At 51.9% G+C, this 19,286-nt stretch overlaps 36 non-coding genes and 3 pseudogenes across 36 annotated transcripts; 10 read left to right on the top strand and 29 right to left on the bottom strand.

Moving 5' to 3' along the window:
- Positions 1–18: 18 nt before the first annotated feature.
- On the bottom strand, positions 19–131 carry LOC131461847 (U5 spliceosomal RNA). The gene has a single exon (XR_009240755.1). It is a non-coding gene; the product is annotated as a U5 spliceosomal RNA (small nuclear RNA).
- A 647-nt stretch (positions 132–778) lies between these two features.
- Positions 779–942, bottom strand: LOC131461615 (U1 spliceosomal RNA). Its single transcript, XR_009240533.1, has one exon. It is a non-coding gene; the product is annotated as a U1 spliceosomal RNA (small nuclear RNA).
- A 402-nt stretch (positions 943–1,344) lies between these two features.
- On the top strand, positions 1,345–1,463 carry LOC131461726 (5S ribosomal RNA). Its single transcript, XR_009240639.1, has one exon. It is a non-coding gene; the product is annotated as a 5S ribosomal RNA (ribosomal RNA).
- Positions 1,464–1,630: 167 nt separating this feature from the next.
- LOC131461727 (U2 spliceosomal RNA) lies at positions 1,631–1,823 on the bottom strand. Its single transcript, XR_009240640.1, has one exon. It is a non-coding gene; the product is annotated as a U2 spliceosomal RNA (small nuclear RNA).
- Positions 1,824–2,002: 179 nt separating this feature from the next.
- LOC131461848 (U5 spliceosomal RNA) lies at positions 2,003–2,115 on the bottom strand. The gene has a single exon (XR_009240756.1). It is a non-coding gene; the product is annotated as a U5 spliceosomal RNA (small nuclear RNA).
- Positions 2,116–2,762: 647 nt separating this feature from the next.
- LOC131461668 (U1 spliceosomal RNA) lies at positions 2,763–2,926 on the bottom strand. The gene has a single exon (XR_009240584.1). It is a non-coding gene; the product is annotated as a U1 spliceosomal RNA (small nuclear RNA).
- Positions 2,927–3,328: 402 nt separating this feature from the next.
- Positions 3,329–3,447, top strand: LOC131461737 (5S ribosomal RNA). The gene has a single exon (XR_009240650.1). It is a non-coding gene; the product is annotated as a 5S ribosomal RNA (ribosomal RNA).
- A 149-nt stretch (positions 3,448–3,596) lies between these two features.
- On the bottom strand, positions 3,597–3,789 carry LOC131461728 (U2 spliceosomal RNA). Its single transcript, XR_009240641.1, has one exon. It is a non-coding gene; the product is annotated as a U2 spliceosomal RNA (small nuclear RNA).
- A 179-nt stretch (positions 3,790–3,968) lies between these two features.
- LOC131461908 (U5 spliceosomal RNA) lies at positions 3,969–4,081 on the bottom strand. The gene has a single exon (XR_009240814.1). It is a non-coding gene; the product is annotated as a U5 spliceosomal RNA (small nuclear RNA).
- Positions 4,082–4,728: 647 nt separating this feature from the next.
- LOC131461682 (U1 spliceosomal RNA) lies at positions 4,729–4,892 on the bottom strand. The gene has a single exon (XR_009240597.1). It is a non-coding gene; the product is annotated as a U1 spliceosomal RNA (small nuclear RNA).
- Positions 4,893–5,294: 402 nt separating this feature from the next.
- LOC131461586 (5S ribosomal RNA) lies at positions 5,295–5,403 on the top strand (annotated as a pseudogene).
- Positions 5,404–5,534: 131 nt separating this feature from the next.
- On the bottom strand, positions 5,535–5,727 carry LOC131461702 (U2 spliceosomal RNA). The gene has a single exon (XR_009240616.1). It is a non-coding gene; the product is annotated as a U2 spliceosomal RNA (small nuclear RNA).
- A 179-nt stretch (positions 5,728–5,906) lies between these two features.
- LOC131461909 (U5 spliceosomal RNA) lies at positions 5,907–6,019 on the bottom strand. The gene has a single exon (XR_009240815.1). It is a non-coding gene; the product is annotated as a U5 spliceosomal RNA (small nuclear RNA).
- A 647-nt stretch (positions 6,020–6,666) lies between these two features.
- On the bottom strand, positions 6,667–6,830 carry LOC131461683 (U1 spliceosomal RNA). Its single transcript, XR_009240598.1, has one exon. It is a non-coding gene; the product is annotated as a U1 spliceosomal RNA (small nuclear RNA).
- A 402-nt stretch (positions 6,831–7,232) lies between these two features.
- On the top strand, positions 7,233–7,341 carry LOC131461588 (5S ribosomal RNA; annotated as a pseudogene).
- A 149-nt stretch (positions 7,342–7,490) lies between these two features.
- On the bottom strand, positions 7,491–7,683 carry LOC131461792 (U2 spliceosomal RNA). The gene has a single exon (XR_009240703.1). It is a non-coding gene; the product is annotated as a U2 spliceosomal RNA (small nuclear RNA).
- A 179-nt stretch (positions 7,684–7,862) lies between these two features.
- LOC131461903 (U5 spliceosomal RNA) lies at positions 7,863–7,975 on the bottom strand. The gene has a single exon (XR_009240809.1). It is a non-coding gene; the product is annotated as a U5 spliceosomal RNA (small nuclear RNA).
- Positions 7,976–8,622: 647 nt separating this feature from the next.
- On the bottom strand, positions 8,623–8,786 carry LOC131461616 (U1 spliceosomal RNA). The gene has a single exon (XR_009240534.1). It is a non-coding gene; the product is annotated as a U1 spliceosomal RNA (small nuclear RNA).
- A 402-nt stretch (positions 8,787–9,188) lies between these two features.
- On the top strand, positions 9,189–9,307 carry LOC131461748 (5S ribosomal RNA). The gene has a single exon (XR_009240661.1). It is a non-coding gene; the product is annotated as a 5S ribosomal RNA (ribosomal RNA).
- A 149-nt stretch (positions 9,308–9,456) lies between these two features.
- LOC131461786 (U2 spliceosomal RNA) lies at positions 9,457–9,649 on the bottom strand. The gene has a single exon (XR_009240697.1). It is a non-coding gene; the product is annotated as a U2 spliceosomal RNA (small nuclear RNA).
- A 179-nt stretch (positions 9,650–9,828) lies between these two features.
- LOC131461824 (U5 spliceosomal RNA) lies at positions 9,829–9,941 on the bottom strand. Its single transcript, XR_009240732.1, has one exon. It is a non-coding gene; the product is annotated as a U5 spliceosomal RNA (small nuclear RNA).
- A 647-nt stretch (positions 9,942–10,588) lies between these two features.
- Positions 10,589–10,752, bottom strand: LOC131461669 (U1 spliceosomal RNA). Its single transcript, XR_009240585.1, has one exon. It is a non-coding gene; the product is annotated as a U1 spliceosomal RNA (small nuclear RNA).
- A 402-nt stretch (positions 10,753–11,154) lies between these two features.
- Positions 11,155–11,273, top strand: LOC131461759 (5S ribosomal RNA). Its single transcript, XR_009240672.1, has one exon. It is a non-coding gene; the product is annotated as a 5S ribosomal RNA (ribosomal RNA).
- Positions 11,274–11,422: 149 nt separating this feature from the next.
- Positions 11,423–11,615, bottom strand: LOC131461793 (U2 spliceosomal RNA). Its single transcript, XR_009240704.1, has one exon. It is a non-coding gene; the product is annotated as a U2 spliceosomal RNA (small nuclear RNA).
- Positions 11,616–11,794: 179 nt separating this feature from the next.
- On the bottom strand, positions 11,795–11,907 carry LOC131461905 (U5 spliceosomal RNA). Its single transcript, XR_009240811.1, has one exon. It is a non-coding gene; the product is annotated as a U5 spliceosomal RNA (small nuclear RNA).
- Positions 11,908–12,554: 647 nt separating this feature from the next.
- LOC131461617 (U1 spliceosomal RNA) lies at positions 12,555–12,718 on the bottom strand. Its single transcript, XR_009240535.1, has one exon. It is a non-coding gene; the product is annotated as a U1 spliceosomal RNA (small nuclear RNA).
- A 402-nt stretch (positions 12,719–13,120) lies between these two features.
- On the top strand, positions 13,121–13,239 carry LOC131461771 (5S ribosomal RNA). Its single transcript, XR_009240683.1, has one exon. It is a non-coding gene; the product is annotated as a 5S ribosomal RNA (ribosomal RNA).
- Positions 13,240–13,424: 185 nt separating this feature from the next.
- On the bottom strand, positions 13,425–13,617 carry LOC131461774 (U2 spliceosomal RNA). The gene has a single exon (XR_009240686.1). It is a non-coding gene; the product is annotated as a U2 spliceosomal RNA (small nuclear RNA).
- Positions 13,618–13,799: 182 nt separating this feature from the next.
- Positions 13,800–13,912, bottom strand: LOC131461825 (U5 spliceosomal RNA). The gene has a single exon (XR_009240733.1). It is a non-coding gene; the product is annotated as a U5 spliceosomal RNA (small nuclear RNA).
- Positions 13,913–14,559: 647 nt separating this feature from the next.
- On the bottom strand, positions 14,560–14,723 carry LOC131461618 (U1 spliceosomal RNA). Its single transcript, XR_009240536.1, has one exon. It is a non-coding gene; the product is annotated as a U1 spliceosomal RNA (small nuclear RNA).
- Positions 14,724–15,125: 402 nt separating this feature from the next.
- Positions 15,126–15,244, top strand: LOC131461783 (5S ribosomal RNA). The gene has a single exon (XR_009240694.1). It is a non-coding gene; the product is annotated as a 5S ribosomal RNA (ribosomal RNA).
- A 221-nt stretch (positions 15,245–15,465) lies between these two features.
- On the bottom strand, positions 15,466–15,658 carry LOC131461729 (U2 spliceosomal RNA). Its single transcript, XR_009240642.1, has one exon. It is a non-coding gene; the product is annotated as a U2 spliceosomal RNA (small nuclear RNA).
- A 179-nt stretch (positions 15,659–15,837) lies between these two features.
- LOC131461849 (U5 spliceosomal RNA) lies at positions 15,838–15,950 on the bottom strand. Its single transcript, XR_009240757.1, has one exon. It is a non-coding gene; the product is annotated as a U5 spliceosomal RNA (small nuclear RNA).
- A 647-nt stretch (positions 15,951–16,597) lies between these two features.
- LOC131461670 (U1 spliceosomal RNA) lies at positions 16,598–16,761 on the bottom strand. Its single transcript, XR_009240586.1, has one exon. It is a non-coding gene; the product is annotated as a U1 spliceosomal RNA (small nuclear RNA).
- A 402-nt stretch (positions 16,762–17,163) lies between these two features.
- On the top strand, positions 17,164–17,282 carry LOC131461795 (5S ribosomal RNA). The gene has a single exon (XR_009240706.1). It is a non-coding gene; the product is annotated as a 5S ribosomal RNA (ribosomal RNA).
- Positions 17,283–17,449: 167 nt separating this feature from the next.
- On the bottom strand, positions 17,450–17,642 carry LOC131461730 (U2 spliceosomal RNA). Its single transcript, XR_009240643.1, has one exon. It is a non-coding gene; the product is annotated as a U2 spliceosomal RNA (small nuclear RNA).
- A 179-nt stretch (positions 17,643–17,821) lies between these two features.
- Positions 17,822–17,934, bottom strand: LOC131461912 (U5 spliceosomal RNA). Its single transcript, XR_009240817.1, has one exon. It is a non-coding gene; the product is annotated as a U5 spliceosomal RNA (small nuclear RNA).
- Positions 17,935–18,581: 647 nt separating this feature from the next.
- Positions 18,582–18,745, bottom strand: LOC131461684 (U1 spliceosomal RNA). Its single transcript, XR_009240599.1, has one exon. It is a non-coding gene; the product is annotated as a U1 spliceosomal RNA (small nuclear RNA).
- Positions 18,746–19,147: 402 nt separating this feature from the next.
- LOC131461589 (5S ribosomal RNA) lies at positions 19,148–19,256 on the top strand (annotated as a pseudogene).
- Positions 19,257–19,286: the final 30 nt, after the last annotated feature.

Genomic DNA, 19,286 nt, shown 5'->3' on the forward strand with positions numbered 1-19,286 from the left:
TGACACACTCAAAGGGCGCAGCCATACAGCAAAGCCCACCAAAAATAACTTAAACTCTTGGACGTTCCTCTCCACGGAAGTCTTTAGTAAAAGGCGAAAGACTTGAGCATTTTGAAGAAAAACCAGAGTCAACATAGCCCCTCTCCTTGAGAGCAGCCAAGGAGTCTATCCGCCAGAGTCACCACAGTCTCGGTCGGCCCGGCCGGCCACCTTGGGACAGCCTTTCTTCAACGTTTTTGGTTTGCCGGCCAATCAACCGCCCACATTTGACTGCATGTTTGGAAGCGCATTCTTACCGTTGGTTGTGTGCTGCAGTTTTCTATCAACCGCTGAGGCTGTGGCACATTCCTCGCTCACGGGGGACACCTCCAAGGTTTAGTGGTAGATGTGAGTACATGAGCAAAGCAGCTCTGTGTCACACCGAGCAGTACAAACTGCCGGGCCGTTTCCCAACTCCTCCGGGCTTCTGAAATGGTGAGCTGCTCCTGGCATAGCTTCAATATCAGGTCAATGTACAGGAGTGGACGGAGCAAGCGCCAAAGTATTAACCCTTGGCATGATGGCCATGGATCCATCTCCAACAATCCAGTTCTACCTACAAAGAGCCGGGAAAGGGAGCATGACATTTCCTTAGAGCTAAAAGACAACACCCACAACCATCCCATTCCCAGCAACTTGGAAAGACTGGGGATGTCGCTCTGCGAGCACGTGAGAAGCCTGGAGATGGGCACACAAGACGGAACCTTGGGCGGCTGACCTTTGCTTACAACTACGTCATCGGGGGAGAGCGCGGACGCAGTACCCCACTAGCAAAAATTATGCAGTCAAGATTCCCACGTTTGGGGAATTTGCAGGGGTCAGCACAACCAGAGTGCAATGGCTGAGCCTCGCCCTGGGTGAACCACCTTCTTGATCATGGTATCTCCCCTGCCAGGTAAGTATGAGGTGTACTTGCCCAGCACTGGTTGGCTGTTCCCAGACACAGCTCTTTGGCTGATGGTGCAGGAAATGGATAGTCCCAGAGTCCAATGCCTTGACTCAGGTGCTCGTTAATGCTGTGCTGTGTTCAACTTCAACCTCCAGCACACATTGGAGAGGAAACACTCGACCTTTTCACTGGCATACCTGGCTGTCATTTCCTATCGATTCAGCAACAACTGCACCTGACGGCACCAACAGCAGCTTACCCATCTCGGTGTAGCTTCCTAATACTGGAATAGAGTGTAGCAGGTAGTGGCGATAAAGGCTCAAGTGCAGTGTGTTCGGAAGGCTGCCTTTTGAGCCCCTCCACGAGCAGGGGGCCTTGCCTGGTCTATAAAAGGAGTCTGTGTCACCTGCCCGTCGGCTTACGGCCACACCACCCTGAGCACGCCCGATCTCGTCTGATCTCGGAAGCTAAGCAGGGTCGGGCCTGGTTAGTACTTGGATGGGAGACCGCCTGGGAATACCAGGTGCTGTAAGCTTTTACACTGCAGCACGCTTTTACACTGCAGCACGCTTTTACACTGCAGCACGCTTTTACACTGCTGCTTCCTTACAAGAAACGTGGGCTTGCAATTACGTTGACGCACGGGCACACGTTAATGTCCTTCCAGTTTCAGCCTTGCTTTGGTTTTCACAGAAAAAAAGAGAACGGTGCACCGTTCCTGGTGGCACTGCAATACCAGGTCAATGCAAGGAGTGAAGAGAGCAAGCCCAAGGTTTCACCGCCCAATGCTCAAAAATGCATTTAATATTTAATCCCCATATAGAGGACATATCAGATATTAAACTGATAAGAACAGATACTACACTTGATCTTAGCCAAAAGGCCGAGAAGCGATGGCCCACCAGTGTCTGGGGCCAACTCAAGATCTTGGCGCACAAGTTACTTGTTGTGGTGCCGTGTTTCTGAAGTGCGCATAACAAAGGCTGCTGCTGCTCACCTCCACCCCCAGGTGATCTAAGTGCACCTCTGAGCCGTGACGGACAGCTGCTTGACATTTGACACACTCAAAGGGCGCAGCCATACAGCAAAGCCCACCAAAAATAACTTAAACTCTTGGACGTTCCTCTCCACGGAAGTCTTTAGTAAAAGGCGAAAGACTTGAGCATTTTGAAGAAAAACCAGAGTCAACATAGCCCCTCTCCTTGAGAGCAGCCAAGGAGTCTATCCGCCAGAGTCACCACAGTCTCGGTCGGCCCGGCCGGCCACCTTGGGACAGCCTTTCTTCAACGTTTTTGGTTTGCCGGCCAATCAACCGCCCACATTTGACTGCATGTTTGGAAGCGCATTCTTACCGTTGGTTGTGTGCTGCAGTTTTCTATCAACCGCTGAGGCTGTGGCACATTCCTCGCTCACGGGGGACACCTCCAAGGTTTAGTGGTAGATGTGAGTGCATGAGCAAAGCAGCTCTGTGTCACACCGAGCAGTACAAACTGCCGGGCCGTTTCCCAACTCCTCCGGGCTTCTGAAATGGTGAGCTGCTCCTGGCATAGCTTCAATATCAGGTCAATGTACAGGAGTGGACGGAGCAAGCGCCAAAGTATTAACCCTTGGCATGATGGCCATGGATCCATCTCCAACAATCCAGTTCTACCTACAAAGAGCCGGGAAAGGGAGCATGACATTTCCTTAGAGCTAAAAGACAACACCCAGAACCATCCCATTCCCAGCAACTTGGAAAGACTGGGGATGTCGCTCTGCGAGCACGTGAGAAGCCTGGAGATGGGCACACAAGGCGGAACCTTGGGCGGCTGTCCTTTGCTTACAACTACGTCATCGGGGGAGAGCGCGGACGCAGTACCCCACTAGCAAAAATTATGCAGTCAAGATTCCCACGTTTGGGGGATTTGCAGGGGTCAGCACAACCAGAGTGCAATGGCTGAGCCTCGCCCTGGGTGAACCACCTTCTTGATCATGGTATCTCCCCTGCCAGGTAAGTATGAGGTGTACTTGCCCAGCACTGGGTGGCTGTTCCCAGACACAGCTCTTTGGCTGATGGTGCAGGAAATGGATAGTCCCAGAGTCCAATGCCTTGACTCAGGTGCTCGTTAATGCTGTGCTGTGTTCAACTTCAACCTCCAGCACACATTGGAGAGGAAACACTCGACCTTTTCACTGGCATACCTGGCTGTCATTTCCTATCGATTCAGCAACAACTGCACCTGACGGCACCAACAGCAGCTTACCCATCTCGGTGTAGCTTCCTAATACTGGAATAGAGTGTAGCAGGTAGTGGCGATAAAGGCTCAAGTGCAGTGTGTTCGGAAGGCTGCCTTTTGAGCCCCTCCACGAGCAGGGGGCCTTGCCTGGTCTATAAAAGGAGTCTGTGTCACCTGCCCGTCGGCTTACGGCCACACCACCCTGAGCACGCCCGATCTCGTCTGATCTCGGAAGCTAAGCAGGGTCGGGCCTGGTTAGTACTTGGATGGGAGACCGCCTGGGAATACCAGGTGCTGTAAGCTTTTACACTGCAGCACGCTTTTACACTGCAGCACGCTTTTACACTGCTGCTTCCTTACAAGAAACGTGGGCTTGCAATTACGTTGACGCACGGGCACACGTTAATGTCCTTCCAGTTTCAGCCTTGCTTTGGTTTTCACAGAAAAAAAGAGAACGGTGCACCGTTCCTGGTGGCACTGCAATACCAGGTCAATGCAAGGAGTGAAGAGAGCAAGCCCAAGGTTTCACCGCCCAATGCTCAAAAATGCATTTAATATTTAATCCCCATATAGAGGACATATCAGATATTAAACTGATAAGAACAGATACTACACTTGATCTTAGCCAAAAGGCCGAGAAGCGATGGCCCACCAGTGTCTGGGGCCAACTCAAGATCTTGGCGCACAAGTTACTTGTTGTGGTGCCGTGTTTCTGAAGTGCGCATAACAAAGGCTGCTGCTGCTCACCTCCACCCCCAGGTGATCTAAGTGCACCTCTGAGCCGTGACGGACAGCTGCTTGACATTTGACACACTCAAAGGGCGCAGCCATACAGCAAAGCCCACCAAAAATAACTTAAACTCTTGGACGTTCCTCTCCACGGAAGTCTTTAGTAAAAGGTGAAACACTTGAGCATTTTGAAGAAAAACCAGAGTCAACATAGCCCCTCTCCTTGAGAGCAGCCAAGGAGTCTATCCGCCAGAGTCACCACAGTCTCGGTCGGCCCGGCCGGCCACCTTGGGACAGCCTTTCTTCAACGTTTTTGGTTTGCCGGCCAATCAACCGCCCACATTTGACTGCATGTTTGGAAGCGCATTCTTACCGTTGGTTGTGTGCTGCAGTTTTCTATCAACCGCTGAGGCTGTGGCACATTCCTCGCTCACGGGGGACACCTCCAAGGTTTAGTGGTAGATGTGAGTGCATGAGCAAAGCAGCTCTGTGTCACACCGAGCAGTACAAACTGCCGGGCCGTTTCCCAACTCCTCCGGGCTTCTGAAATGGTGAGCTGCTCCTGGCATCGCTTCAATATCAGGTCAATGTACAGGAGTGGACGGAGCAAGCGCCAAAGTATTAACCCTTGGCATGATGGCCATGGATCCATCTCCAACAATCCAGTTCTACCTACAAAGAGCCGGGAAAGGGAGCATGACATTTCCTTAGAGCTAAAAGACAACACCCACAACCATCCCATTCCCAGCAACTTGGAAATACTGGGGACGTCGCTCTGCGAACACGTGAGAAGCCTGGAGATGGGCACACAAGGCGGAACCTTGGGCGGCTGACCTTTGCTTACAACTACGTCATCGGGGGAGAGCGCGGACGCAGTACCCCACTAGCAAAAATTGTGCAGTCAAGATTCCCACGTTTGGGGAATTTGCAGGGGTCAGCACAACCAGAGTGCAATGGCTGAGCCTCGCCCTGGGTGAACCACCTTCTTGATCATGGTATCTCCCCTGCCAGGTAAGTATGAGGTGTACTTGCCCAGCACTGGGTGGCTGTTCCCAGACACAGCTCTTTGGCTGATGGTGCAGGAAATGGATAGTCCCAGAGTCCAATGCCTTGACTCAGGTGCTCGTTAATGCTGTGCTGTGTTCAACTTCAACCTCCAGCACACATTGGAGAGGAAACACTCGACCTTTTCACTGGCATACCTGGCTGTCATTTCCTATCGATTCAGCAACAACTGCACCTGACGGCACCAACAGCAGCTTACCCATCTCGGTGTAGCTTCCTAATACTGGAATAGAGTGTAGCAGGTAGTGGCGATAAAGGCTCAAGTGCAGTGTGTTCGGAAGGCTGCCTTTTGAGCCCCTCCACAAGCAGGGGGCCTTGTCTGGTCTATAAAAGGAGTCTGTGTCACCTGCCCGTCGGCTTACGGCCACACCACCCTGAGCACGCCTGATCTCGGAAGCTAAGCAGGGTCGGGCCTGGTTAGTACTTGGATGGGAGACCGCCTGGGAATACCAGGTGCTGTAAGCTTTTACACTGCAGCACGCTTTTACACTGCTGCTTCCTTACAAGAAACATGGGCTTGCAATTACGTTGACGCACAGGCACACGTTAATGTCCTTCCAGTTTCAGCCTTGCTTTGGTTTTCACAGAAAAAAAGAGAACGGTGCACCGTTCCTGGTGGCACTGCAATACCAGGTCAATGCAAGGAGTGAACAGAGCAAGCCCAAGGTTTCACCGCCCAATGCTCAAAAATGCATTTAATATTTAATCCCCATATAGAGGACATATCAGATATTAAACTGATAAGAACAGATACTACACTTGATCTTAGCCAAAAGGCCGAGAAGCGATGGCCCACCAGTGTCTGGGGCCAACTCAAGATCTTGGCGCACAAGTTACTTGTTGTGGTGCCGTGTTTCTGAAGTGCGCATAACAAAGGCTGCTGCTGCTCACCTCCACCCCCAGGTGATCTAAGTGCACCTCTGAGCCGTGACGGACAGCTGCTTGACATTTGACACACTCAAAGGGCGCAGCCATACAGCAAAGCCCACCAAAAATAACTTAAACTCTTGGACGTTCCTCTCCACGGAAGTCTTTAGTAAAAGGTGAAACACTTGAGCATTTTGAAGAAAAACCAGAGTCAACATAGCCCCTCTCCTTGAGAGCAGCCAAGGAGTCTATCCGCCAGAGTCACCACAGTCTCGGTCGGCCCGGCCGGCCACCTTGGGACAGCCTTTCTTCAACGTTTTTGGTTTGCCGGCCAATCAACCGCCCACATTTGACTGCATGTTTGGAAGCGCATTCTTACCGTTGGTTGTGTGCTGCAGTTTTCTATCAACCGCTGAGGCTGTGGCACATTCCTCGCTCACGGGGGACACCTCCAAGGTTTAGTGGTAGATGTGAGTGCATGAGCAAAGCAGCTCTGTGTCACACCGAGCAGTACAAACTGCCGGGCCGTTTCCCAACTCCTCCGGGCTTCTGAAATGGTGAGCTGCTCCTGGCATCGCTTCAATATCAGGTCAATGTACAGGAGTGGACGGAGCAAGCGCCAAAGTATTAACCCTTGGCATGATGGCCATGGATCCATCTCCAACAATCCAGTTCTACCTACAAAGAGCCGGGAAAGGGAGCATGACATTTCCTTAGAGCTAAAAGACAACACCCACAACCATCCCATTCCCAGCAACTTGGAAATACTGGGGACGTCGCTCTGCGAACACGTGAGAAGCCTGGAGATGGGCACACAAGGCGGAACCTTGGGCGGCTGACCTTTGCTTACAACTACGTCATCGGGGGAGAGCGCGGACGCAGTACCCCACTAGCAAAAATTGTGCAGTCAAGATTCCCACGTTTGGGGAATTTGCAGGGGTCAGCACAACCAGAGTGCAATGGCTGAGCCTCGCCCTGGGTGAACCACCTTCTTGATCATGGTATCTCCCCTGCCAGGTAAGTATGAGGTGTACTTGCCCAGCACTGGGTGGCTGTTCCCAGACACAGCTCTTTGGCTGATGGTGCAGGAAATGGATAGTCCCAGAGTCCAATGCCTTGACTCAGGTGCTCGTTAATGCTGTGCTGTGTTCAACTTCAACCTCCAGCACACATTGGAGAGGAAACACTCGACCTTTTCACTGGCATACCTGGCTGTCATTTCCTATCGATTCAGCAACAACTGCACCTGACGGCACCAACAGCAGCTTACCCATCTCGGTGTAGCTTCCTAATACTGGAATAGAGTGTAGCAGGTAGTGGCGATAAAGGCTCAAGTGCAGTGTGTTCGGAAGGCTGCCTTTTGAGCCCCTCCACAAGCAGGGGGCCTTGTCTGGTCTATAAAAGGAGTCTGTGTCACCTGCCCGTCGGCTTACGGCCACACCACCCTGAGCACGCCTGATCTCGGAAGCTAAGCAGGGTCGGGCCTGGTTAGTACTTGGATGGGAGACCGCCTGGGAATACCAGGTGCTGTAAGCTTTTACACTGCAGCACGCTTTTACACTGCAGCACGCTTTTACACTGCTGCTTCCTTACAAGAAACGTGGGCTTGCAATTACGTTGACGCACGGGCACACGTTAATGTCCTTCCAGTTTCAGCCTTGCTTTGGTTTTCACAGAAAAAAAGAGAACGGTGCACCGTTTCTGGTGGCACTGCAATACCAGGTCAATGCAAGGAGTGAAGAGAGCAAGCCCAAGGTTTCACCGCCCAATGCTCAAAAATGCTTTTAATATTTAATCCCCATATAGAGGACATATCAGATATTAAACTGATAAGAACAGATACTACACTTGATCTTAGCCAAAAGGCCGAGAAGCGATGGCCCACCAGTGTCTGGGGCCAACTCAAGATCTTGGCGCACAAGTTACTTGTTGTGGTGCCGTGTTTCTGAAGTGCGCATAACAAAGGCTGCTGCTGCTCACCTCCACCCCCAGGTGATCTAAGTGCACCTCTGAGCCGTGACGGACAGCTGCTTGACATTTGACACACTCAAAGGGCGCAGCCATACAGCAAAGCCCACCAAAAATAACTTAAACTCTTGGACGTTCCTCTCCACGGAAGTCTTTAGTAAAAGGCGAATGACTTGAGCATTTTGAAGAAAAACCAGAGTCAACATAGCCCCTCTCCTTGAGAGCAGCCAAGGAGTCTATCCGCCAGAGTCACCACAGTCTCGGTCGGCCCGGCCGGCCACCTTGGGACAGCCTTTCTTCAACGTTTTTGGTTTGCCGGCCAATCAACCGCCCACATTTGACTGCATGTTTGGAAGCGCATTCTTACCGTTGGTTGTGTGCTGCAGTTTTCTATCAACCGCTGAGGCTGTGGCACATTCCTCGCTCACGGGGGACACCTCCAAGGTTTAGTGGTAGATGTGAGTGCATGAGCAATGCAGCTCTGTGTCACACCGAGCAGTACAAACTGCCGGGCCGTTTCCCAACTCCTCCGGGCTTCTGAAATGGTGAGCTGCTCCTGGCATCGCTTCAATATCAGGTCAATGTACAGGAGTGGACGGAGCAAGCGCCAAAGTATTAACCCTTGGCATGATGGCCATGGATCCATCTCCAACAATCCAGTTCTACCTACAAAGAGCCGGGAAAGGGAGCATGACATTTCCTTAGAGCTAAAAGACAACACCCAGAACCATCCCATTCCCAGCAACTTGGAAAGACTGGGGATGTCGCTCTGCGAGCACGTGAGAAGCCTGGAGATGGGCACACAAGACGGAACCTTGGGCGGCTGACCTTTGCTTACAACTACGTCATCGGGGGAGAGCGCGGACGCAGTACCCCACTAGCAAAAATTATGCAGTCAAGATTCCCACGTTTGGGGAATTTGCAGGGGTCAGCACAACCAGAGTGCAATGGCTGAGCCTCGCCCTGGGTGAACCACCTTCTTGATCATGGTATCTCCCCTGCCAGGTAAGTATGAGGTGTACTTGCCCAGCACTGGTTGGCTGTTCCCAGACACAGCTCTTTGGCTCATGGTGCAGGAAATGGATAGTCCCAGAGTCCAATGCCTTGACTCAGGTGCTCGTTAATGCTGTGCTGTGTTCAACTTCAACCTCCAGCACACATTGGAGAGGAAACACTCGACCTTTTCACTGGCATACCTGGCTGTCATTTCCTATCGATTCAGCAACAACTGCACCTGACGGCACCAACAGCAGCTTACCCATCTCGGTGTAGCTTCCTAATACTGGAATAGAGTGTAGCAGGTAGTGGCGATAAAGGCTCAAGTGCAGTGTGTTCGGAAGGCTGACTTTTGAGCCCCTCCACGAGCAGGGGGCCTTGCCTGGTCTATAAAAGGAGTCTGTGTCACCTGCCCGTCGGCTTACGGCCACACCACCCTGAGCACGCCCGATCTCGTCTGATCTCGGAAGCTAAGCAGGGTCGGGCCTGGTTAGTACTTGGATGGGAGACCGCCTGGGAATACCAGGTGCTGTAAGCTTTTACACTGCAGCACGCTTTTACACTGCAGCACGCTTTTACACTGCTGCTTCCTTACAAGAAACGTGGGCTTGCAATTACGTTGACGCACGGGCACACGTTAATGTCCTTCCAGTTTCAGCCTTGCTTTGGTTTTCACAGAAAAAAAGAGAACGGTGCACCGTTCCTGGTGGCACTGCAATACCAGGTCAATGCAAGGAGTGAAGAGAGCAAGCCCAAGGTTTCACCGCCCAATGCTCAAAAATGCTTTTAATATTTAATCCCCATAGAGAGGACATATCAGATATTAAACTGATAAGAACAGATACTACACTTGATCTTAGCCAAAAGGCCGAGAAGCGATGGCCCACCAGTGTCTGGGGCCAACTCAAGATCTTGGCGCACAAGTTACTTGTTGTGGTGCCGTGTTTCTGAAGTGCGCATAACATAGGCTGCTGCTGCTCACCTCCACCCCCAGGTGATCTAAGTGCACCTCTGAGCCGTGACGGACAGCTGCTTGACATTTGACACACTCAAAGGGCGCAGCCATACAGTAAAGCCCACCAAAAATAACTTAAACTCTTGGACGTTCCTCTCCACGGAAGTCTTTAGTAAAAGGCGAAAGACTTGAGCATTTTGAAGAAAAACCAGAGTCAACATAGCCCCTCTCCTTGAGAGCAGCCAAGGAGTCTATCCGCCAGAGTCACCACAGTCTCGGTCGGCCCTGCCGGCCACCTTGGGACAGCCTTTCTTCAACGTTTTTGGTTTGCCGGCCAATCAACCGCCCACATTTGACTGCATGTTTGGGAGCGCATTCTTACCGTTGGTTGTGTGCTGCAGTTTTCTATCAACCGCTGAGGCTGTGGCACATTCCTCGCTCACGGGGGACACCTCCAAGGTTTAGTGGTAGATGTGAGTGCATGAGCAATGCAGCTCTGTGTCACACCGAGCAGTACAAACTGCCGGGCCGTTTCCCAACTCCTCCGGGCTTCTGAAATGGTGAGCTGCTCCTGGCATCGCTTCAATATCAGGTCAATGTACAGGAGTGGACGGAGCAAGCGCCAAAGTATTAACCCTTGGCATGATGGCCATGGATCCATCTCCAACAATCCAGTTCTACCTACAAAGAGCCGGGAAAGGGAGCATGACATTTCCTTAGAGCTAAAAGACAACACCCACAACCATCCCATTCCCAGCAACTTGGAAAGACTGGGGATGTCGCTCTGCGAGCACGTGAGAAGCCGGGAGATGGGCACACAAGACGGAACCTTGGGCGGCTGACCTTTGCTTACAACTACGTCATCGGGGGAGAGCGCGGACGCAGTACCCCACTAGCAAAAATTATGCAGTCAAGATTCCCACGTTTGGGGGATTTGCAGGGGTCAGCACAACCAGAGTGCAATGGCTGAGCCTCGCCCTGGGTGAACCACCTTCTTGATCATGGTATCTCCCCTGCCAGGTAAGTATGAGGTGTACTTGCCCAGCACTGGGTGGCTGTTCCCAGACACAGCTCTTTGGCTGATGGTGCAGGAAATGGATAGTCCCAGAGTCCAATGCCTTGACTCAGGTGCTCGTTAATGCTGTGCTGTGTTCAACTTCAACCTCCAGCACACATTGGAGAGGAAACACTCGACCTTTTCACTGGCATACCTGGCTGTCATTTCCTATCGATTCAGCAACAACTGCACCTGACGGCACCAACAGCAGCTTACCCATCTCGGTGTAGCTTCCTAATACTGGAATAGAGTGTAGCAGGTAGTGGCGATAAAGGCTCAAGTGCAGTGTGTTCGGAAGGCTGCCTTTTGAGCCCCTCCACGAGCAGGGGGCCTTGCCTGGTCTATAAAAGGAGTCTGTGTCACCTGCCCGTCGGCTTACGGCCACACCACCCTGAGCACGCCCGATCTCGTCTGATCTCGGAAGCTAAGCAGGGTCGGGCCTGGTTAGTACTTGGATGGGAGACCGCCTGGGAATACCAGGTGCTGTAAGCTTTTACACTGCGGCACGCTTTTACACTGCAGCACGCTTTTACACTGCTGCTTCCTTACAAGAAACGTGGGCTTGCAATTACGTTGACGCACGGGCACACGTTAATGTCCTTCCAGTTTCAGCCTTGCTTTGGTTTTCACAGAAAAAAAGAGAACGGTGCACCGTTTCTGGTGGCACTGCAATACCAGGTCAATGCAAGGAGTGAAGAGAGCAAGCCCAAGGTTTCACCGCCCAATGCTCAAAAATGCTTTTAATATTTAATCCCCATATAGAGGACATATCAGATATTAAACTGATAAGAACAGATACTACACTTGATCTTAGCCAAAAGGCCGAGAAGCGATGGCCCACCAGTGTCTGGGGCCAACTCAAGATCTTGGCGCACAAGTTACTTGTTGTGGTACCGTGTTTCTGAAGTGCGCATAACAAAGGCTGCTGCTGCTCACCTCCACCCCCAGGTGATCTAAGTGCACCTCTGAGCCGTGACGGACAGCTGCTTGACATTTGACACACTCAAAGGGCGCAGCCATACAGCAAAGCCCACCAAAAATAACTTAAACTCTTGGACGTTCCTCTCCACGGAAGTCTTTAGTAAAAGGCGAATGACTTGAGCATTTTGAAGAAAAACCAGAGTCAACATAGCCCCTCTCCTTGAGAGCAGCCAAGGAGTCTATCCGCCAGAGTCACCACAGTCTCGGTCGGCCCGGCCGGCCACCTTGGGACAGCCTTTCTTCAACGTTTTTGGTTTGCCGGCCAATCAACCGCCCACATTTGACTGCATGTTTGGAAGCGCATTCTTACCGTTGGTTGTGTGCTGCAGTTTTCTATCAACCGCTGAGGCTGTGGCACATTCCTCGCTCACGGGGGACACCTCCAAGGTTTAGTGGTAGATGTGAGTGCATGAGCAATGCAGCTCTGTGTCACACCGAGCAGTACAAACTGCCGGGCCGTTTCCCAACTCCTCCGGGCTTCTGAAATGGTGAGCTGCTCCTGGCATCGCTTCAATATCAGGTCAATGTACAGGAGTGGACGGAGCAAGCGCCAAAGTATTAACCCTTGGCATGATGGCCATGGATCCATCTCCAACAATCCAGTTCTACCTACAAAGAGCCGGGAAAGGGAGCATGACATTTCCTTAGAGCTAAAAGACAACACCCACAACCATCCCATTCCCAGCAACTTGGAAAGACTGGGGATGTCGCTCTGCGAGCACGTGAGAAGCCTGGAGATGGGCACACAAGGCGGAACCTTGGGCGGCTGACCTTTGCTTACAACTACGTCATCGGGGGAGAGCGCGGACGCAGTACCCCACTAGCAAAAATTATGCAGTCAAGATTCCCACGTTTGGGGAATTTGCAGGGGTCAGCACAACCAGAGTGCAATGGCTGAGCCTCGCCCTGGGTGAACCACCTTCTTGATCATGGTATCTCCCCTGCCAGGTAAGTATGAGGTGTACTTGCCCAGCACTGGTTGGCTGTTCCCAGACACAGCTCTTTGGCTCATGGTGCAGGAAATGGATAGTCCCAGAGTCCAATGCCTTGACTCAGGTGCTCGTTAATGCTGTGCTGTGTTCAACTTCAACCTCCAGCACACATTGGAGAGGAAACACTCGACCTTTTCACTGGCATACCTGGCTGTCATTTCCTATCGATTCAGCAACAACTGCACCTGACGGCACCAACAGCAGCTTACCCATCTCGGTGTAGCTTCCTAATACTGGAATAGAGTGTAGCAGGTAGTGGCGATAAAGGCTCAAGTGCAGTGTGTTCGGAAGGCTGCCTTTTGAGCCCCTCCACGAGCAGGGGGCCTTGCCTGGTCTATAAAAGGAGTCTGTGTCACCTGCCCGTCGGCTTACGGCCACACCACCCTGAGCACGCCCGATCTCGTCTGATCTCGGAAGCTAAGCAGGGTCGGGCCTGGTTAGTACTTGGATGGGAGACCGCCTGGGAATACCAGGTGCTGTAAGCTTTTACACTGCAGCACGCTTTTACACTGCAGCACGCTTTTACACTGCAGCACGCTTTTACACTGCAGCACGCTTTTACACTGCTGCTTCCTTACAAGAAACGTGGGCTTGCAATTACGTTGACGCACGGGCACACGTTAATGTCCTTCCAGTTTCAGCCTTGCTTTGGTTTTCACAGAAAAAAAGAGAACGGTGCACCGTTCCTGGTGGCACTGCAATACCAGGTCAATGCAAGGAGTGAAGAGAGCAAGCCCAAGGTTTCACCGCCCAATGCTCAAAAATGCTTTTAATATTTAATCCCCATATAGAGGACATATCAGATATTAAACTGATAAGAACAGATACTACACTTGATCTTAGCCAAAAGGCCGAGAAGCGATGGCCCACCAGTGTCTGGGGCCAACTCAAGATCTTGGCGCACAAGTTACTTGTTGTGGTGCCGTGTTTCTGAAGTGCGCATAACATAGGCTGCTGCTGCTGCTCACCTCCACCCCCAGGTGATCTAAGTGCACCTCTGAGCCGTGACGGACAGCTGCTTGACATTTGACACACTCAAAGGGCGCAGCCATACAGCAAAGCCCACCAAAAATAACTTAAACTCTTGGACGTTCCTCTTCACGGAAGTCTTTAGTAAAAGGCGAAAGACTTGAGCATTTTGAAGAAAAACCAGAGTCAACATAGCCCCTCTCCTTGAGAGCAGCCAAGGAGTCTATCCGCCAGAGTCACCACAGTCTCGGTCGGCCCGGCCGGCCACCTTGGGACAGCCTTTCTTCAACGTTTTTGGTTTGCCGGCCAATCAACCGCCCACATTTGACTGCATGTTTGGGAGCGCATTCTTACCGTTGGTTGTGTGCTGCAGTTTTCTATCAACCGCTGAGGCTGTGGCACATTCCTCGCTCACGGGGGACACCTCCAAGGTTTAGTGGTAGATGTGAGTGCATGAGCAATGCAGCTCTGTGTCACACCGAGCAGTACAAACTGCCGGGCCGTTTCCCAACTCCTCCGGGCTTCTGAAATGGTGAGCTGCTCCTGGCATAGCTTCAATATCAGGTCAATGTACAGGAGTGGACGGAGCAAGCGCCAAAGTATTAACCCTTGGCATGATGGCCATGGATCCATCTCCAACAATCCAGTTCTACCTACAAAGAGCCGGGAAAGGGAGCATGACATTTCCTTAGAGCTAAAAGACAACACCCACAACCATCCCATTCCCAGCAACTTGGAAAGACTGGGGATGTCGCTCTGCGAGCACGTGAGAAGCCTGGAGATGGGCACACAAGGCGGAACCTTGGGCGGCTGACCTTTGCTTACAACTACGTCATCGGGGGAGAGCGCGGACGCAGTACCCCACTAGCAAAAATTATGCAGTCAAGATTCCCACGTTTGGGGAATTTGCAGGGGTCAGCACAACCAGAGTGCAATGGCTGAGCCTCGCCCTGGGTGAACCACCTTCTTGATCATGGTATCTCCCCTGCCAGGTAAGTATGAGGTGTACTTGCCCAGCACTGGTTGGCTGTTCCCAGACACAGCTCTTTGGCTCATGGTGCAGGAAATGGATAGTCCCAGAGTCCAATGCCTTGACTCAGGTGCTCGTTAATGCTGTGCTGTGTTCAACTTCAACCTCCAGCACACATTGGAGAGGAAACACTCGACCTTTTCACTGGCATACCTGGCTGTCATTTCCTATCGATTCAGCAACAACTGCACCTGACGGCACCAACAGCAGCTTACCCATCTCGGTGTAGCTTCCTAATACTGGAATAGAGTGTAGCAGGTAGTGGCGATAAAGGCTCAAGTGCAGTGTGTTCGGAAGGCTGCCTTTTGAGCCCCTCCACGAGCAGGGGGCCTTGCCTGGTCTATAAAAGGAGTCTGTGTCACCTGCCCGTCGGCTTACGGCCACACCACCCTGAGCACGCCCGATCTCGTCTGATCTCGGAAGCTAAGCAGGGTCGGGCCTGGTTAGTACTTGGATGGGAGACCGCCTGGGAATACCAGGTGCTGTAAGCTTTTACACTGCAGCACGCTTTTACACTGCAGCACGCTTTTACACTGCAGCACGCTTTTACACTGCAGCACGCTTTTACACTGCAGCACGCTTTTACACTGCAGCACGCTTTTACACTGCTGCTTCCTTACAAGAAACGTGGGCTTGCAATTACGTTGACGCACGGGCACACGTTAATGTCCTTCCAGTTTCAGCATTGCTTTGGTTTTCACAGAAAAAAAGAGAACGGTGCACCGTTCCTGGTGGCACTGCAATACCAGGTCAATGCAAGGAGTGAAGAGAGCAAGCCCAAGGTTTCACCGCCCAATGCTCAAAAATGCATTTAATATTTAATCCCCATATAGAGGACATATCAGATATTAAACTGATAAGAACAGATACTACACTTGATCTTAGCCAAAAGGCCGAGAAGCGATGGCCCACCAGTGTCTGGGGCCAACTCAAGATCTTGGCGCACAAGTTACTTGTTGTGGTGCCGTGTTTCTGAAGTGCGCATAACAAAGGCTGCTGCTGCTCACCTCCACCCCCAGGTGATCTAAGTGCACCTCTGAGCCGTGACGGACAGCTGCTTGACATTTGACACACTCAAAGGGCGCAGCCATACAGCAAAGCCCACCAAAAATAACTTAAACTCTTGGACGTTCCTCTCCACGGAAGTCTTTAGTAAAAGGCGAAAGACTTGAGCATTTTGAAGAAAAACCAGAGTCAACATAGCCCCTCTCCTTGAGAGCAGCCAAGGAGTCTATCCGCCAGAGTCACCACAGTCTCGGTCGGCCCGGCCGGCCACCTTGGGACAGCCTTTCTTCAACGTTTTTGGTTTGCCGGCCAATCAACCGCCCACATTTGACTGCATGTTTGGAAGCGCATTCTTACCGTTGGTTGTGTGCTGCAGTTTTCTATCAACCGCTGAGGCTGTGGCACATTCCTCGCTCACGGGGGACACCTCCAAGGTTTAGTGGTAGATGTGAGTGCATGAGCAAAGCAGCTCTGTGTCACACCGAGCAGTACAAACTGCCGGGCCGTTTCCCAACTCCTCCGGGCTTCTGAAATGGTGAGCTGCTCCTGGCATAGCTTCAATATCAGGTCAATGTACAGGAGTGGACGGAGCAAGCGCCAAAGTATTAACCCTTGGCATGATGGCCATGGATCCATCTCCAACAATCCAGTTCTACCTACAAAGAGCCGGGAAAGGGAGCATGACATTTCCTTAGAGCTAAAAGACAACACCCAGAACCATCCCATTCCCAGCAACTTGGAAAGACTGGGGATGTCGCTCTGCGAGCACGTGAGAAGCCTGGAGATGGGCACACAAGGCGGAACCTTGGGCGGCTGTCCTTTGCTTACAACTACGTCATCGGGGGAGAGCGCGGACGCAGTACCCCACTAGCAAAAATTATGCAGTCAAGATTCCCACGTTTGGGGGATTTGCAGGGGTCAGCACAACCAGAGTGCAATGGCTGAGCCTCGCCCTGGGTGAACCACCTTCTTGATCATGGTATCTCCCCTGCCAGGTAAGTATGAGGTGTACTTGCCCAGCACTGGGTGGCTGTTCCCAGACACAGCTCTTTGGCTGATGGTGCAGGAAATGGATAGTCCCAGAGTCCAATGCCTTGACTCAGGTGCTCGTTAATGCTGTGCTGTGTTCAACTTCAACCTCCAGCACACATTGGAGAGGAAACACTCGACCTTTTCACTGGCATACCTGGCTGTCATTTCCTATCGATTCAGCAACAACTGCACCTGACGGCACCAACAGCAGCTTACCCATCTCGGTGTAGCTTCCTAATACTGGAATAGAGTGTAGCAGGTAGTGGCGATAAAGGCTCAAGTGCAGTGTGTTCGGAAGGCTGCCTTTTGAGCCCCTCCACGAGCAGGGGGCCTTGCCTGGTCTATAAAAGGAGTCTGTGTCACCTGCCCGTCGGCTTACGGCCACACCACCCTGAGCACGCCCGATCTCGTCTGATCTCGGAAGCTAAGCAGGGTCGGGCCTGGTTAGTACTTGGATGGGAGACCGCCTGGGAATACCAGGTGCTGTAAGCTTTTACACTGCAGCACGCTTTTACACTGCAGCACGCTTTTACACTGCAGCACGCTTTTACACTGCTGCTTCCTTACAAGAAACGTGGGCTTGCAATTACGTTGACGCACGGGCACACGTTAATGTCCTTCCAGTTTCAGCCTTGCTTTGGTTTTCACAGAAAAAAAGAGAACGGTGCACCGTTCCTGGTGGCACTGCAATACCAGGTCAATGCAAGGAGTGAAGAGAGCAAGCCCAAGGTTTCACCGCCCAATGCTCAAAAATGCATTTAATATTTAATCCCCATATAGAGGACATATCAGATATTAAACTGATAAGAACAGATACTACACTTGATCTTAGCCAAAAGGCCGAGAAGCGATGGCCCACCAGTGTCTGGGGCCAACTCAAGATCTTGGCGCACAAGTTACTTGTTGTGGTGCCGTGTTTCTGAAGTGCGCATAACAAAGGCTGCTGCTGCTCACCTCCACCCCCAGGTGATCTAAGTGCACCTCTGAGCCGTGACGGACAGCTGCTTGACATTTGACACACTCAAAGGGCGCAGCCATACAGCAAAGCCCACCAAAAATAACTTAAACTCTTGGACGTTCCTCTCCACGGAAGTCTTTAGTAAAAGGTGAAACACTTGAGCATTTTGAAGAAAAACCAGAGTCAACATAGCCCCTCTCCTTGAGAGCAGCCAAGGAGTCTATCCGCCAGAGTCACCACAGTCTCGGTCGGCCCGGCCGGCCACCTTGGGACAGCCTTTCTTCAACGTTTTTGGTTTGCCGGCCAATCAACCGCCCACATTTGACTGCATGTTTGGAAGCGCATTCTTACCGTTGGTTGTGTGCTGCAGTTTTCTATCAACCGCTGAGGCTGTGGCACATTCCTCGCTCACGGGGGACACCTCCAAGGTTTAGTGGTAGATGTGAGTGCATGAGCAAAGCAGCTCTGTGTCACACCGAGCAGTACAAACTGCCGGGCCGTTTCCCAACTCCTCCGGGCTTCTGAAATGGTGAGCTGCTCCTGGCATCGCTTCAATATCAGGTCAATGTACAGGAGTGGACGGAGCAAGCGCCAAAGTATTAACCCTTGGCATGATGGCCATGGATCCATCTCCAACAATCCAGTTCTACCTACAAAGAGCCGGGAAAGGGAGCATGACATTTCCTTAGAGCTAAAAGACAACACCCACAACCATCCCATTCCCAGCAACTTGGAAATACTGGGGACGTCGCTCTGCGAACACGTGAGAAGCCTGGAGATGGGCACACAAGGCGGAACCTTGGGCGGCTGACCTTTGCTTACAACTACGTCATCGGGGGAGAGCGCGGACGCAGTACCCCACTAGCAAAAATTGTGCAGTCAAGATTCCCACGTTTGGGGAATTTGCAGGGGTCAGCACAACCAGAGTGCAATGGCTGAGCCTCGCCCTGGGTGAACCACCTTCTTGATCATGGTATCTCCCCTGCCAGGTAAGTATGAGGTGTACTTGCCCAGCACTGGGTGGCTGTTCCCAGACACAGCTCTTTGGCTGATGGTGCAGGAAATGGATAGTCCCAGAGTCCAATGCCTTGACTCAGGTGCTCGTTAATGCTGTGCTGTGTTCAACTTCAACCTCCAGCACACATTGGAGAGGAAACACTCGACCTTTTCACTGGCATACCTGGCTGTCATTTCCTATCGATTCAGCAACAACTGCACCTGACGGCACCAACAGCAGCTTACCCATCTCGGTGTAGCTTCCTAATACTGGAATAGAGTGTAGCAGGTAGTGGCGATAAAGGCTCAAGTGCAGTGTGTTCGGAAGGCTGCCTTTTGAGCCCCTCCACAAGCAGGGGGCCTTGTCTGGTCTATAAAAGGAGTCTGTGTCACCTGCCCGTCGGCTTACGGCCACACCACCCTGAGCACGCCTGATCTCGGAAGCTAAGCAGGGTCGGGCCTGGTTAGTACTTGGATGGGAGACCGCCTGGGAATACCAGGTGCTGTAAGCTTTTACACTGCAGCACGCTTTTACACTGCTG

The sequence above is a fragment of the Solea solea genome, chromosome 6, assembly GCF_958295425.1.
Source record: "Solea solea chromosome 6, fSolSol10.1, whole genome shotgun sequence".
NCBI classification, from domain to species: Eukaryota; Metazoa; Chordata; class Actinopteri; order Pleuronectiformes; family Soleidae; genus Solea; species Solea solea.